At 46.3% G+C, this 14,117-nt stretch overlaps 1 long non-coding RNA gene across 2 annotated transcripts; it reads left to right on the top strand.

Moving 5' to 3' along the window:
- Positions 1-250: 250 nt before the first annotated feature.
- Positions 251-7,972, top strand: LOC120099113 (uncharacterized). 2 transcript variants are annotated; one of them, XR_010062875.1, is made up of 3 exons: positions 251-1,951; positions 6,954-7,054; positions 7,151-7,972. It is a non-coding gene; the product is annotated as an uncharacterized LOC120099113 (long non-coding RNA). The 2 variants fall into 2 exon arrangements; XR_005497966.1 differs by lacking the exon at positions 251-1,951 and adding an exon at positions 2,917-3,724 and having other exon boundaries at positions 6,954-7,972.
- Positions 7,973-14,117: the final 6,145 nt, after the last annotated feature.

The following is a 14,117-nucleotide window of genomic DNA, read 5'->3' as shown; positions in this document are numbered from 1 at the left end:
CGCTTCTTTTGTTTCCATATCTGGCTGTTCCGAGTGAACGCTTCACGTAGATGTTTATAGAGTTAGGAGCGTCCGAAGGCAGGGTTTTTTCCTGATGCTGTTGGCTGTTCTGTGAAGATAGGGACAGGGCAGGAAGATGCTCTGCGATGTGCAGTAGGAGGGGGAGCGTGTGAAGCTCCTTTTTCCCTTCAGAGGAGGACAGAGGACTAAGGTGAGAGAGACTCGGGGGCGGGGGGAGGGAGAGAGAGAGAGAGAGTGAGAGAGACTATGTTTATCTGTCTGTCTGTCAAGCTCAGACTGATGACTACCCAGGGGGAGCAGCACCTGGAGGCTAGCACTGTTGCTGTTCTCCTGGACAGCAGAGCACAGGAAGCAGACAATAGCCTGTGGTATTCTTATTGTTTTCTGCTTAACTGAGTATGTGGACTCACCGTCATCCTTAAATACCTGGACCAGGAAAGCTAGGAAGCCTGATATTGAGGGTGTTTCCACATCACCCCGTTGTTGGTATAGCCTGGAGTTAAGAGTTAAGGTAAGATGCCTGGAGTAAACAGTTGGTGTCTGTTAGTCAGCGTTCCTTGCTTGGAGTAGACAGTTGGTGCCTGTTAGCATCCCTCACTGTCCCTCTAAATGTTTTAAGACTGGGAAATACCCAGTCCCATGATTGGACTGTAGATTATAGACATGTGTTGAACACACTGTACCTTATGAATATGCACTTAAGGATATTAATAACTAATGTAAAGTCTGTATCAGCCTGAGTTTTGGTTGAAGGCTTCATAGTTAATCAGTACTTAGCAATTTGTGCCGTGTTTCCATTTGTGTAATGAACCACTGGGCTTAATAAATACATATGCATTTTTTTTCATGTCAAGAAGAGGAGTGCTTCAAGAGACACAGATGGCAAATCTGGTGAGGACACTGGCTCAGTGGGCTCCCGGAAAGGCATATAGAACACAATAACAACCTCCATTCAGATAAGTGGTATTAAGGTCTGTGCTGCCAACAACTGGCCATTTCAGAGGGAGGTGGAAGTGCGGGCCAAAGTGAATGAGAAATTCAGCCGCAGACAGACAGTTCGATATGGAGGCTGGCCGAGTGCACGGCCATAGTTTATAGGCACTGGTACAGTGGATGGAGAGTGAGCATCTTAGCTAACCCCACATGATCCTACAGAAATCCAGCAGTTCATTAGGGCTCCTGCCTGAAGATGCTGTGACTCTTTAAAGCAGTGTCCTTAGGCCCTCCCTAGATGTGGACAAGCACTTCCTTTCCTAATGACCACCTCAGCTTCATGAGGAACTAGAAACTGCAGAAGGAAAAAAAAGCCTATTATTTACATTATTCCAATTGGTATTTCCTCGTACATTACACTTTTGTTTTCCAGACCCATTACATTTCCTGTGTGGCTAATTAGGTTAGGCAGTTCCTTTAATTTACACACAGTTTCCTGCAATTTACACTCATTTCTCAGAAAAAAACCGCTGGCTAAGCATTCCCGTCCTCTACTCTTAGAGAGCAGACCAAGGTTACCGCGAGCAGCCGAGTGTTTGACCGTTTCTTTAAGGACTGGGCACTCAGACAGTGACTTTGCTCTGAGACGCTAATGATAGGGAGAGGGTCTGTGAGGGGAGAGTGACAATCTGAAGGAACAGACCGGGGAAATGGTGTGAGGAACAGATAGGAAGAGAGGGTTAGCATGGGGGAGGGCAGAGCAACCCATGACCTCATAGGTCACTGGCTCTGACCGGTCTGCTCTGGAAGAGATTGGAATTTCACGTGTGGATTATGTTTCCGTGGGTGCTCCATCTTGATGATGGCGTCTGTTTGCTCCATTCCTGAAGTGATTTGCTAAGAATGTAGACGTGAGTGCTGTGGAAGGTGGGTGAGCATCTTAGCTAACCCCACATGTGTCGTACATACATCCAGCAAACCTGCAGAAAGCACTCTGGTAAAGCCACACGTGTCTCGAACTTAGTTCAACAATGAACACTCTCTCTCTCTCTCTCTCTCTCTCCCTCTCTCTCTCTCTTTCTTTGTGTGTGTGTGTGTGTGTGTGTGTGTGTGTGTGTGTGTTAGAGAGAGATTATGTGCCTGCCTGTGTGTATAGGTGTGCTGTGATTGTATGTGTATGTACTGTAACTGTACGTATACCTACGTGTATGCATGCGTGTTTGCATACCTTTATCTGTATATATGTGCCTGTTTGTATATGTGTGCATTGTGTATATGTGTGCACGCCTTTGCATATGTGCCTGTGTGTTTCTCTGTGTGTAGATGTGTGTGTGCGCCTCTGTGTGTAGATATATGTGTGCCTTTGAATGTGTGCCTGTGTGTGTAGGGCGGAGGCCAACCTCGGTTGTCTTCCTCAGTCTCTCTCATCTCTGTTTTTGAGACAGCATCTCTGACTGGCCCGGGGCCCCCTGCCTCGTGCTGCACTGGCTGCTTCAAGATTCCTCCTGTCTGCTTCCAGTGCTGGGATCAGAGGCACATTGCACTGGGCTTCTATATATGGGTTCTGGGGATGAAACTGGAAGCTGGACGCTCGGACTACAAGTGCTTTACTGCCTGATCACCTCCCCAGTTCCCGGAGACTCTTCTTAGTCCCAAGCAGAGTCCCCAAAGAGACAAAAATGAGAAGTCTAGCTCCCTTTGTTTGCCTTCTCATTTGGTCCTGGTTGTTTTAAATCACTGATTTAATATTGATAAACATTTATTCTGCCCCAAACATGGCTCTCTATGTGGGTGTGCAACCTACGAGATCAAACAGGGGCTCTGCTCTTGACATAATGATCGGTTGACATCGTCTTGAGAGTCCTAATGATTTTTAAGCAGGAGCCTTACATTTCCGTACTGAAGGCGCCTCTGAGAATTACATAGCAGGTTTGGATTATTAAACAGACTAGAGAGGAAAATAAGAAACCAAACAGGGATCGGGCCTCTGAGAAATTCACACTATACATTTGTTCTAGTGAATGCTACCCTGCAGCTCTCTCTTGAGGCACACCTTCTAGAAAATGTCAGAGGAACTGCTGTAGCCCGAGTCTGATGGCCAGCGTGCTGCTGGTGCCTAGTGATGCTGAGTCCACCTGAAGGGAGGGTCTTCTCCTCTTGAAGTACAGGAGAGAGACTCCCATGTGACATGGAGTTTCCCAAGAGCAGATCCTGATGCGATGTGCTGAACCGAGTGGATGGAGTCTGTCTATATTTAGCTGCTGTGTCTGTGTTTGTGAATCAGACTGATTTAGGACTGTGGTGAGCCCATTCATTTTCCCCCTCCCTTTCAGAAGCTGTTTTGATTTAAGTGGGAAGTGTAATAAACAGGGGACCAGCTCAGGCGAATATCATGGGACCTTGTCTGTGCTGAGAACCGAGGGTCATACAGGCTTGTGTTCTGCTTAGCACGGCTGCTCGGCTGGAAATCCCCTTAGCCCTTCAGCCTAGCAAACAGCACCAGCAATGCATTCAGCTGCCTTTTCCTGTGTTACCTGGAAGATTCCAAGCTTTGGACTGTGGCCTGGCAGGGAGGTTGGGGGAGGAGGGGGCGGCTTTCCTTTGTTGTGACTAGAAGGCCAGTAAGCGATGATTCTGAAAACAACAGATTCTGAAATGGAAAGCAGAACAAGAAAAGGAGCCAAGGCCAGGTGACTCACGTCGGCAATCCCAGCACTCGGGAGGCTGAGGCAGGAGGGTTGTTTCGAGGCCAATCTAGAATGAACTCCAGGTAAGCCTGTGTTACAAGGTGAGAACTGGCCTTAAAACAAACAAGCAAACAAACAAACAAAAACCCCCAAACCAACAACCAAAATGGTGGTGGGACTTATGTCATATGGTTTTCCTTAGCTGTTGTTATGGCCCCACACTGACTTCTTCGTCTTTCCCTGTCTTGGGGTCTCATGGCTCTGGGTAGGATTTCCTCTGGTAAAGTCCTGAGAGACTGGCTCTGGTGTGGAGCTCATGTTTGTCACTACATCATTTAGGATTGGGTAGCAAATGACTGAAAACCAACTCAAACTAGCTTAAATGAAAGTGGCTACTGGTTCTGAAAGATTTTTTGGTGACTCCTGGGACCCAGGAAGAACATGGCTCATCTTAGGGGAAGCAGAGACAGGCTTTCCTGAGCTGCTAGGATCTGCTTAGTTTGATGTTCCCTGAACATTCCAGTCCTTCCTTTTGTCTTATCACCCTTGCCTAGTAGGGGGCTTCTTCTTGGATCAAGAACTCTACCTTAGGACTGGCCACTGAGCAGCAATTAACTGCTTCAGGTTTCTGTTCTAGTGTTAGTTCTGGTAGAAGAAATGTGATTGGCTTCTGTCAGAGCAGTTGGCCACTTGGACCAATCAGTTGAGGCCAGATGTTGGAATCACACAGTCCTATTTGAAAACCATGCAGCCTAGTGTGAAGGGACAGTGTAGGGTACTGTGTATCAATAGACAGAAGAACTGGTAAGGCTGAGCGGGCTCAGACTTTGGGGAATCTCAGAATTGAGAATGGCAGGAGTGGAGCCAGTTCCCCACCAAATTACATGATCTGGAACATGTAACCATGACACCCCACTGAGAGGACCACGACAATCAGTCACATAGCATAAAAACCTGGAGCTCTTCATGCTAAGGAGGTATCTAGATGGGCCTGAGTGTTCAGCCAATGGGTTTCCCTTCCTGGGCATTCCTCTCCGCAAAAGGTATTTAATCCCTGGTTTACCCTGAGGAAGCTGTATGCATCCACATCTGCCATCAAATAGAACAGCAGTCTTTGGACAAGCAAGGACCATCCCTTCATCAAGGATCACTCTGGGGCTTTTGAGGGGAGGCCTTTGTGGTCAAGAGCCTTGCTGAAATCTTCAGGAGAAGGGCTTCTCTCTTCTAGCCCCTCTGTACTCTCGGCACTCACTCAGAACCAAACTGGGTTCTGCCCCAGCCTGGGTTCAGCCTTCCCCTTCCTTCCTGGTGAGTAGGTATCCTGAGGGAAAGTGTGGACTGCAGACCCCCATTCTCCATTCCCAGCTGGACCCCAGTGGCGTCTAGGTATGCAGGAGACTGGAAACTACAGCATCTCTGTCCCAGACCCTGCTGTTTCCCACTGGAGAAAACACGGACTGAGGACCACCATTCCAGACTGTGTTCTGCCTCCCCCAGGCGTGTTGCTGGCAGCGCTCGGTCACCCCAGTGCAAGGCAGACATGCTGCTGGGCAGGGCGGGAGCCACATCCACATTATAATCTTGCAACCCACAGAGAAGCGAATACATCTGTAATAAGGTTAACAATAGACAAAAGAATGCTATTCTATATCTGGATTTAATCTAACAAAATTTCTCAAACCTTTCCCTCCATTTTCCCATGTGTTCATATGCCCATGGGTACATGTGTGTGAGTGTGAGTGTGTACATGTGTGGTTGACATCACGAATCATCCACCTGATGCACTGGAGCCAGTTGAACTTAGAGCTCACTGATATTGAGGATCTAAACAGCCAGCTTGTTCTGGAGGGTCCTGGATCTCAACCTTATGAGGCTAGAATTACAGGTGACTTCCAAGTTTACCTGGCATTTGTGTGAGTTCTGGGACTCTGAATACCAGTACTCATTCTTGCATGGGAAACTCCACTAAGCCATGTCCAAGCCCTCCTATGATTTTAGGACACCAACACCAGCTGGTTTGAGGAGGATTTCCAAATTGAAGCCAGAGCTTACAAAGGATAAGCTGTGTCATAGGAATGGACAAACAGCACCATTGAAGCTCCAAGGAAAGTGGCCGTAAGAGTGTAAGGCTTTAGGGAAACCGACGTTGCAGACAGGGCTCTGGATTAGTAAGAGTTCCAGCACTGTAACGAAATACCAGAGATGATCAGTTGAAGAGGATGGTTCACAGCTTTGGAAGTTTCAGCCCTGGATTGATGTATCCTGTTGATCTGGGCCCGCCGCAGGGTGGCTCATCATAGCTGGAGAGCATGGTCGTGTGAATCCTCACCCGACGGCCAGGAAATAAGACTGTGGAAGTGAAGGTATCCTCCAGTGACCTAAAGAGCTCACTAGAGCCCTAATGTCTTAGAGGTTCTGCTACTTTCCCATAGCTACACCATGGGGTACAAACCTTTAACACCTTTATCTTTGGGTGATATTTAAATCCCAAACAGTAGCAGAGACATAGTAGGACCCAGCCTGCAGAGTCATGGCCAACCAGAAAAGGCAGAAAGCTCTTAGGTTTGGGGATCTTTTACTTGAGTTATTTCAAGTAGCCATTACCTGTAGCTGATCCTCAAGCTGTGCTGGCTGAAAGGAAGGGAACACAGCAGGTAAATTCAGAATCAGCATGGACTCCTACACAGTGCCCAGGCCCCCAGGGAGCCATCAGTACCTGTTGTGAGTCTGCTCCAGGCTCTGTTCCACTGAACTGGTTCACTCGTGGATTGAATAAAGATGTCTAGATGTCCACAAATTCGATGCAGGATGAAAGAGATGTGCAGATGACACCAAGAGACAGGATCAGGACTCACGAAATCTCAAGTGGAATAGATTATGAATAAGAAGGGAGGATTTAAATCTTGGCCCTGCTGTTTGTAGCTGACAGCGGGGTACAGAGAAGGGGCTTGATGGTGGGAAAAGGCCTCATGTGTGACTAGCGAGTCTAGAGCTGTCTGAAAGCTGGAGGGAACAGTCTTACCATGATGCCAGGTGATATTTGAAAATTTTAATGAGTTGTTAGCATGATGTTTTAATATGAAATAGAGACAAATTGGAACTCTTTAAGATCTGGAAACCATAAGACAAGATCAACTCTCTCTCTCTCTCTCTCTCTCTCTCTCTCTCTCTCTCTCTCTCTCTCTTTCTGTCCCTCTCCTTGCCCCCCACCCCATTTGTGTGTGTGTGTGTGTGTGTGTGTGTGTGTGTGTGTGTAGAAGCCAGGGAACAAATTTGGTGTTCTTCACGAACCATCTACCTTGTGTTTTGCAGACAGTGTCTCTTATTGACCTGAAGTCTAGACTGACTGGCCAGTGAACTCTGGGCCCCACCCCCTGAATGCTGCCATTTTGTGTGAGTGCTACTATGACCAGGTATTTTATTTTTATTTTTTTTTTAATTTTTAAAGTTTTTTAATTTTCTTTACCATGAGTCCTTGTTCTTATCTCTTCTTGAAAAAACAAAACTAGGTGGTTTGGAGCTGACCAAATGTGCACGTAATGAGCCTGTGTACATTGCGTGAGTACTTCTCATTCTCCTTTCTCAGAGAATTATTCTAAAGTTCAAATGAGAAGGAAATGGATGCATGGAGGCTGAAAGCTTTGTCTCACTCCGGCCTCACAGGATTTCATTTTGACAATTTCCCTCGTTGATTCCTCAGACAGCTGCAGCCCTTGGTGGCTCTGTATGCTCCTGCCTCACACCTCTGATGATTCGTCCCCTGGAAAGTTTTGTTCAGGCGCTTATATCCCATGGCTTTGAAGCCATCTATCAAAACTCTCTGCCAGGAACTGCATTAAGATGTTGGCAGCAGGTGGCTGCTTCTCCCCAACTGCACTGCTTGTTCCAAGCAAGCAAAGACCAGAGAGGGACGGAAAGATTCTCTATGCTTTTCAGTTAGCCAAATAATGTGGATTATGATGCCACCTTCCTTGGAACTTTCCACAAGACGAGCATGTGCTGACCTTCTACAGCGTCAGAGACTCCTTTCTGTTACAAACAAACAAACAAACAAACAAGCAAACAAGCACTCTCTGGCTTTAAATGCCCATCCTACGGAGACCACGTCATGTTGCCCTGGAAGTTCATGCATTTGCTGCTTCTAGCAAGAGCGGTTGAAAGAGCAGGACAAAGCCATCAGTACGCAGGAAAGGATGAAGGCAGTTTGTAATCCTATAAAACACTTTGAGGCTTTCAGAAGGTGCTATATACATCAATAAATAATAATAATTTTCACTCTTTCTTCTTTGTAATACTCCCTCAGAAGGTTGAAAATAAAATTTCTTTCATTATTGATTTTATCCTTCTACATTTGGCAAACATTGATCCCCCCCCCTTTTCTTAATGGAGCAGAAGCCAACATAGTTGTATTTCATTTACTTCACTCTCCAACCCCACTGCCATCCCATTAGCAGGAGAACTCCAGGCACCTGCAAAGCTGCCCTCGGTGGTTGTTTAACTGTAGGGCGCTGGGTTTTAACAAGAATTGGCTCCACACAGCAAGCACATATTAGCTTCCTGCTCTGTCACTGCAAGTCCAAAGACTTCAGGAAGGAAATGACCTCAGATATGGGGTTCAGTGTGCGGGAGTGTTACTAACACCGAGAAGGAGTATGGGGTTGAGGAGGAGGAGGTGTGCAGGAGTGGAGATTTGCCGTAACCTCCAGGGCCACTACAGGAGATGCTACAAGCTAGGTGCTTCCACACAGAAATGGGTTTCCTTCAGTCTTGTGGATGGGAAGTCCAAGATCAGGGTGCCAGGTGGGAGTGGGAGAAAGAGTCTGTATTATTTTTTACATGAGGGTCTATATGTGTGTGTACACATATGTGCATGTCAGTACATGTGTACATGTAGAAGCCAAATTGCTATCTCGGTTGTTCCCTGGTGCTGTGTACATTTTAATTTGTATACAGGGCCTCCTGCTGGCCTGGCGCTCACAAGTAGGCTTGGCTAACTGGAAAGTGAGCCATGGTGGCCTTCCTGTATCTGTCTCCTTAGCACCACAAGTACATATGTGTGTATGATCACATCGGTGTTCTTTGATGAGGGTTCTGGGGATTGAATTCAGGTCATTTTATGCTTGTGCAGCAAGTACTTACTGACTAAGCCATCTCCACACCATCACGTAGGTAGGTCTTTTACCCGTCAGTGCTGGGCTGTGCAAGATGGACGGAGGATATCCACTTACCAGCTCAGGGTCACCAGTGCTCCCTAGAAATGGGCCTTTGATTTTCCTAAGAAGAATGAGAATGGCTTGTGGCCAGGAAGAGCAAGCTCCGGGGAATGTGATGAAGTCCTAGGCAGGGCTGAGGGGCAGGGGAAGGTATGTATCTCTCCAGCCCAAAAGTTAACTGCTGCAGATCCTTGTGCAATCATGCTGGTGGCTATGACAACAGTGGTGTCATACTTCTGTGTATAGGACTTGACTCCCATAATCACAGCCAGAGGAACATGGGTTCTGGGAGGTGCACACAAGCACACCCAGGACTGCCTCTCACCTTGACTAGTGAAAGCTGAAGACAGGGGTGATGGGATCCCAATGCTCACATAAATGACTAACATGTACAGATTACATGATTAACACATACACACTTCGTGACTAACACACGTACACTACATGACTAACATATAAAGACCCCATGTAGACTATATGTCTAATATATTCCAACCTCATGTCTAAAACATGAAGACTACATGACCAACACATTCAAATCCCATATCTAACATATGCAGACTACATGACAAATGCAGACCCACATCTAACACACACAGACCCTATGACTAATACATGCAGACTACATGACAAATGCAGACCCACATCTAACACACACAGACCCTATGACATGGAGACCCCATATTTAAGACATGCAGACTCCCATGTCTAACACATGCAGATCCCATGACTAACACAGAGCCCATGTCTAACACTGCAGACACCATGTCTAATGGTTCAGACCCCACATCTAACACACACGCAGGCTCCATGTCTAACACATGCAGACTTCATGCTTAACACTGCAGACCCCACGTCTAACATACACAGGTTCTATGTCTAACACTGCCGAGTTCCTGTCACTATTTTCATATTAGCCCATCCTTTAACAGTCTTCTCTCTAGTCAGTGAGCGTAGTTAGGGTTAGAAAAGTCATCACACAAAAGTTCTGCTTGGGAGACACACAGTGGACCTTGGGTAAAGCTTGCACAGCTGCATGGGGGCAATGGTTCAGCCCCCCTGAAATTGGCCTTTACTGTTTTCAACACAGTCCAATAATTTGAATCCCAGACAGTTTGCACAGTTTTTCTCTGGAGGACACCTGGGAAGCATGCCACACACTGTTTCTGCAGCACATTCTACCTGCATGTGGTGTGTCTTATCTCCATGACCACCATGTCTGCAAAAGTTTGAGGTGACTGTTACAGAGGAGTAAAACTTTTCAGGGTTTGACTGTGTGGACAAAAGGTGAGAGTTGAGGTAATTAGCCCGATAATGAAGGTTAAAAGGCTTCCTCCTGAAAACGCAGGTAATTGAAACTAATGTCTATTTTGGCTTGAGTCAGCGAGATAATAGGGTCGGCTCTGCCCTTCCCTCTGCACACCCAGCCTTTCCTGGCTTAAATTTATGTCGTTTGCATGTTGGAGCCTCGGTAAATCTCTGCTGTGCATTAACAACAGCCGAGCCAGGCAGCTGGTTTGCCAACTGAGAGGAGAGAGCAAACATGGATCAGCTGTGTCTGGTCCTTTCCTTTTAAGCCATTTTAGCCCACGCACTCAGTGAGCACGGGGATGCATTTCTGCAGAATTCCTGGAACTCATGGGTTTTTAGAGGTGTTTAACTTACATATCCACTCTCAGGGAGACAGTTGGGGAGGGTGGTTGAAAAAAAAGGCAAAAACTGCTGTGCTCTCTAAACACAGAGTGGGTATGGGGGTGCATCATTCCCTTGTGCTAAATATACAGCTTCTCTGCCAGAGACGCGGGTAAGAATGCTGCCTAAGTAGGTCAGGCTGAGCTCGGTTTCAGAGGCTCGAAAGCTGCATCCTGAATATCCACTTCAAAGCCCAGATTCAGAGTGTGTGTGCATGTGTTTATGTGTGTTTGTATATCTGTGTGTGTTTATATGTCTATGTGTGTTTAGGTGTGTTTGTATGTCTGTGTGTGTTTATGTGTGTTTATATGTCTGTGTGTGTTTATGTGTGTTTGAATGTCTGTGTGTGTTTGTATGTCTCTGTGTGTGTGTGTTGTGCTTGTATGTCTGTGTGTTTATGTGTGTTTATATGCCTGTGTGTTTACATGTCTGTCTGTCTTTGTCTGTGTGTGTGTGTGTGTGCGCTCATTATGCTTGTCTGTTTGTGTGTGTTTGAGTTTGTGAGTCTGTGTTTGTATGGCTGGGTGTCCTTTTGCGTATATCTGTGTGTATGTGTTTGTATGTCTCTGTATGTTTGCATTAATATGTCTCTGTGTGGTTTTGTATATGTATCTATGTAAGTGGGTGTGTTTGTGTATGTATGTGTGTTGTGTCTATGTGTCTGTCTCTGTATTTTTTTTGTTTGTGTCTAAGTGTTTGTGTATATGCATTTGTGTGTGTGTATGTGTGTTTGTGTCTATATGTATATATGTGCATCTGTGTTTATGTATGAATGCATATCTGTGTCTGTATGTATTTGTGTATATGTTTGTCTATATGTGTATATATGCATCTGTGTACATGCATGTTTGCATGTATGTATATGTGCGTGTTTTGTTCTCAGGAAATTGTCCATCACTCTCATGGTTCCTGTGTTTGCAAGCTTGCAGACTCTGAATTTCTGGCCGTATGTCCTTCTCTTTCTAATGGGCAGGTAGAAGAGGTAGCTGAGAGGCGGTCACAGCGTGGTGAGGCCGAGGAAAGATACATGTAGGATCAAAGGCCATTGTAGGGGACAAATGGGGAGCTCAGGAGACTTATGGGACCATGACACTGCCAGGTCTGCCTTTTGGCTGTAGGAAGTTAAAGGAAGGGAACCATGGAGAAGTCCCTCTGGGGCTTTTTCTCAGAGGAAAGTCCTGCACAGACAGAGGTTAGCGGGGTTTTCTTTCCTCCCCCTCCTTGCCAGCACTGTTCTGAATTCAGGATTCTGGCAGACTGAAACCCTTTTCATCAGCAACTCTACTGTGCGATTTACCTGTCACTTCCCCATATGATGTCTCTCTGACTCCTTTTTTCTTTTTTCTTTTCTTTTTTTTTTTTTTGAGGGAAGGAAAATTTCTTACCACCTTGTCATTCACGTCGCTCACCCAGACACCTGCTGCTCAACCAGCCTGGCAAAAAGAGATGGAAAAAAAAAATCTGGATTTTATACAAATTGGAGAAAAATGCTCCAAGCTATCTTCTATGGTGTGATTTGTGGAATGTCACCTAACTCAGTAGAATTCTCATCAAAAAGCCCCAGGCTTCCGGTGAGGCAGGCCATCAATGAGCTCTGTTATTTTTGAAAGCTAGAGAGTTCCCGAATGAGAGACTGTGCACTTCCCTGTGCTTGCATTGGCTGGCATTGCTGGTATTCTGGTGGCGCCATTAGGAACCATAAGAAAGAGCTGTGGGACTTTTGAGATGAAGCCACGCTTGGCCCTGAAGAGTGCTTCTTTTCCACTGTATGCTAACTTTAGCCATCGCTTACTGACTACTGGTGCTTGCTGGGAGATCACGGGAGGCATCTACTCTCTCTTACAGTATTGCAGGGCTCCCTAGCACTAAGTCTTATCCTTCCTAAGTCAGGAGATCTCAGTAGTGAATACCTGGGGAGGAGAGGGCTCCTGAGGAAGGAGTTAGTACCATTGTGTGAGGCTCTGTTCAGACACCAACTGACCAACCTCCAGCTTCAAGCAGGAGGACATAGGTTGTAATCCCGTCCCTAGACTCTCTGACTACGGACAGGGGCTTCGGTTTCTCTAGTCCATCCATTTCTTCACCAGTAATTGTGATGATGGAGTTGGTATTTCATGTAATCCAAATGGCTAAAATTCTGGAGAAAATTGGTATTTATATCACCCTTTGCCTTACATCTCACACTCGAAATGCCTTAGCTATTTTAGTTCCAGAATCACTCAGAGCTTATGAACTAGGTTCAAGGGAAGGCTTCAGGTGATAAACTGAGTTTCTTAACTATGTCCCTGACTGTCATACTTGTGGACTGCTGTCTTCTGAGCAAAGCACGGCCACTGTTATCTTCTGAGGGCAGCAGGGATTTGGCTTGACCCACATATGACTTGGCTCATCCAATCAGGCTACCCATACTCCCTCATAGACAAAGGGTGGGGAGGAAGCTGTTAGACCTTGACCTGGGATTACATGCCTTCTCTCCCTCAGGCCCCTTGGTACCCTGCTTCCCCCCTAGCCTTGGGAGGTACCTGATTATATATAGAGAGGATAGGAAGTTAATTGACAGGCAGAGGCATTTATGTAGCTTTGGGAGGCAGTCACCCATACTAGCCTGAGACTTTTAAGTGATTCAGCTGCTGTGATGTCATCTGTATTCCTGTACATGACTTTGCTTCTGTGACTTTGTTGGGCTTTGGTGTCGGTGAATAGACATACTCAACATTGACTCTCACATTTCCCGACAAAAATCTAAACAGAGTATTTCTCTTGGGAGAGTCCCCCTAGAGCGCATCAGCCTCTTCAAAGGAGCCCTAACACTGGAGAAAGTCAACGTCCACTTCTCTGGCCCCAATTCCCTGTATTCTACTGAGGATTGAGTGGTAGAAAATGAATGGCCCACACAAGCCAACTGATCCCAGAGGGAAGAGCCCCAGAATCAGCTTGCTGGCGTAGGCCCATTTAGTCACACAGCAGTCATCCCCAGTGGCCTGACTCTGGAGATAAATGGAAACTTCTAGAATGACTTAGTCTCCTGAAAGCATGGATATCCGTGAGAAGAGATCAAGACTGCACCCATTGCATCCTGTACACTTGGGACAGAGTGACACTCCACTTTGTCCCATAGCTAGGTTGTTGTCCCCCACAAAGGACTAGAGCTTGCTTCCCCTAATCACCAGCCTAGCCCATTTTCCACAGACATCACTTGAGCACAAATTCAAGGTTTTGAATATTACGTATTTTCTTGTTACTACCTGCTTGGGTTCCTTTAAGCTCCCTATTTAAGCTCAAGTAGGGAGAATGAAAGGAGGCAGAGAGGAGAGAGCACTGTGAATGAACTCATGTCACTACGTAGAAGGACATGGGAGATGAGGCAGAGGGACGCCTGATCTCTGTGACTTAGGCGAGTGCAATCTGTTATTTCCTCAACACTCATCTCTGACTAAAGCAGTTCAGTTACTAGAGGGTAAAGTGTGCATATCATTACTGGACCGTCTGGAAGCAGGCAATTTTATGACATCGGTTCATGACTTGGATGTCTCTACCTAGTGATGGACCTCCATACAGCAAAAGCACACTG

This window comes from Rattus norvegicus, chromosome 1, assembly GCF_036323735.1.
Source record: "Rattus norvegicus strain BN/NHsdMcwi chromosome 1, GRCr8, whole genome shotgun sequence".
Classification (NCBI taxonomy): Eukaryota; Metazoa; Chordata; class Mammalia; order Rodentia; family Muridae; genus Rattus; species Rattus norvegicus.
The sequence above is the reverse complement of the archived record's forward strand: the minus strand, read 5'-3'. Positions and strand labels throughout refer to the sequence as shown.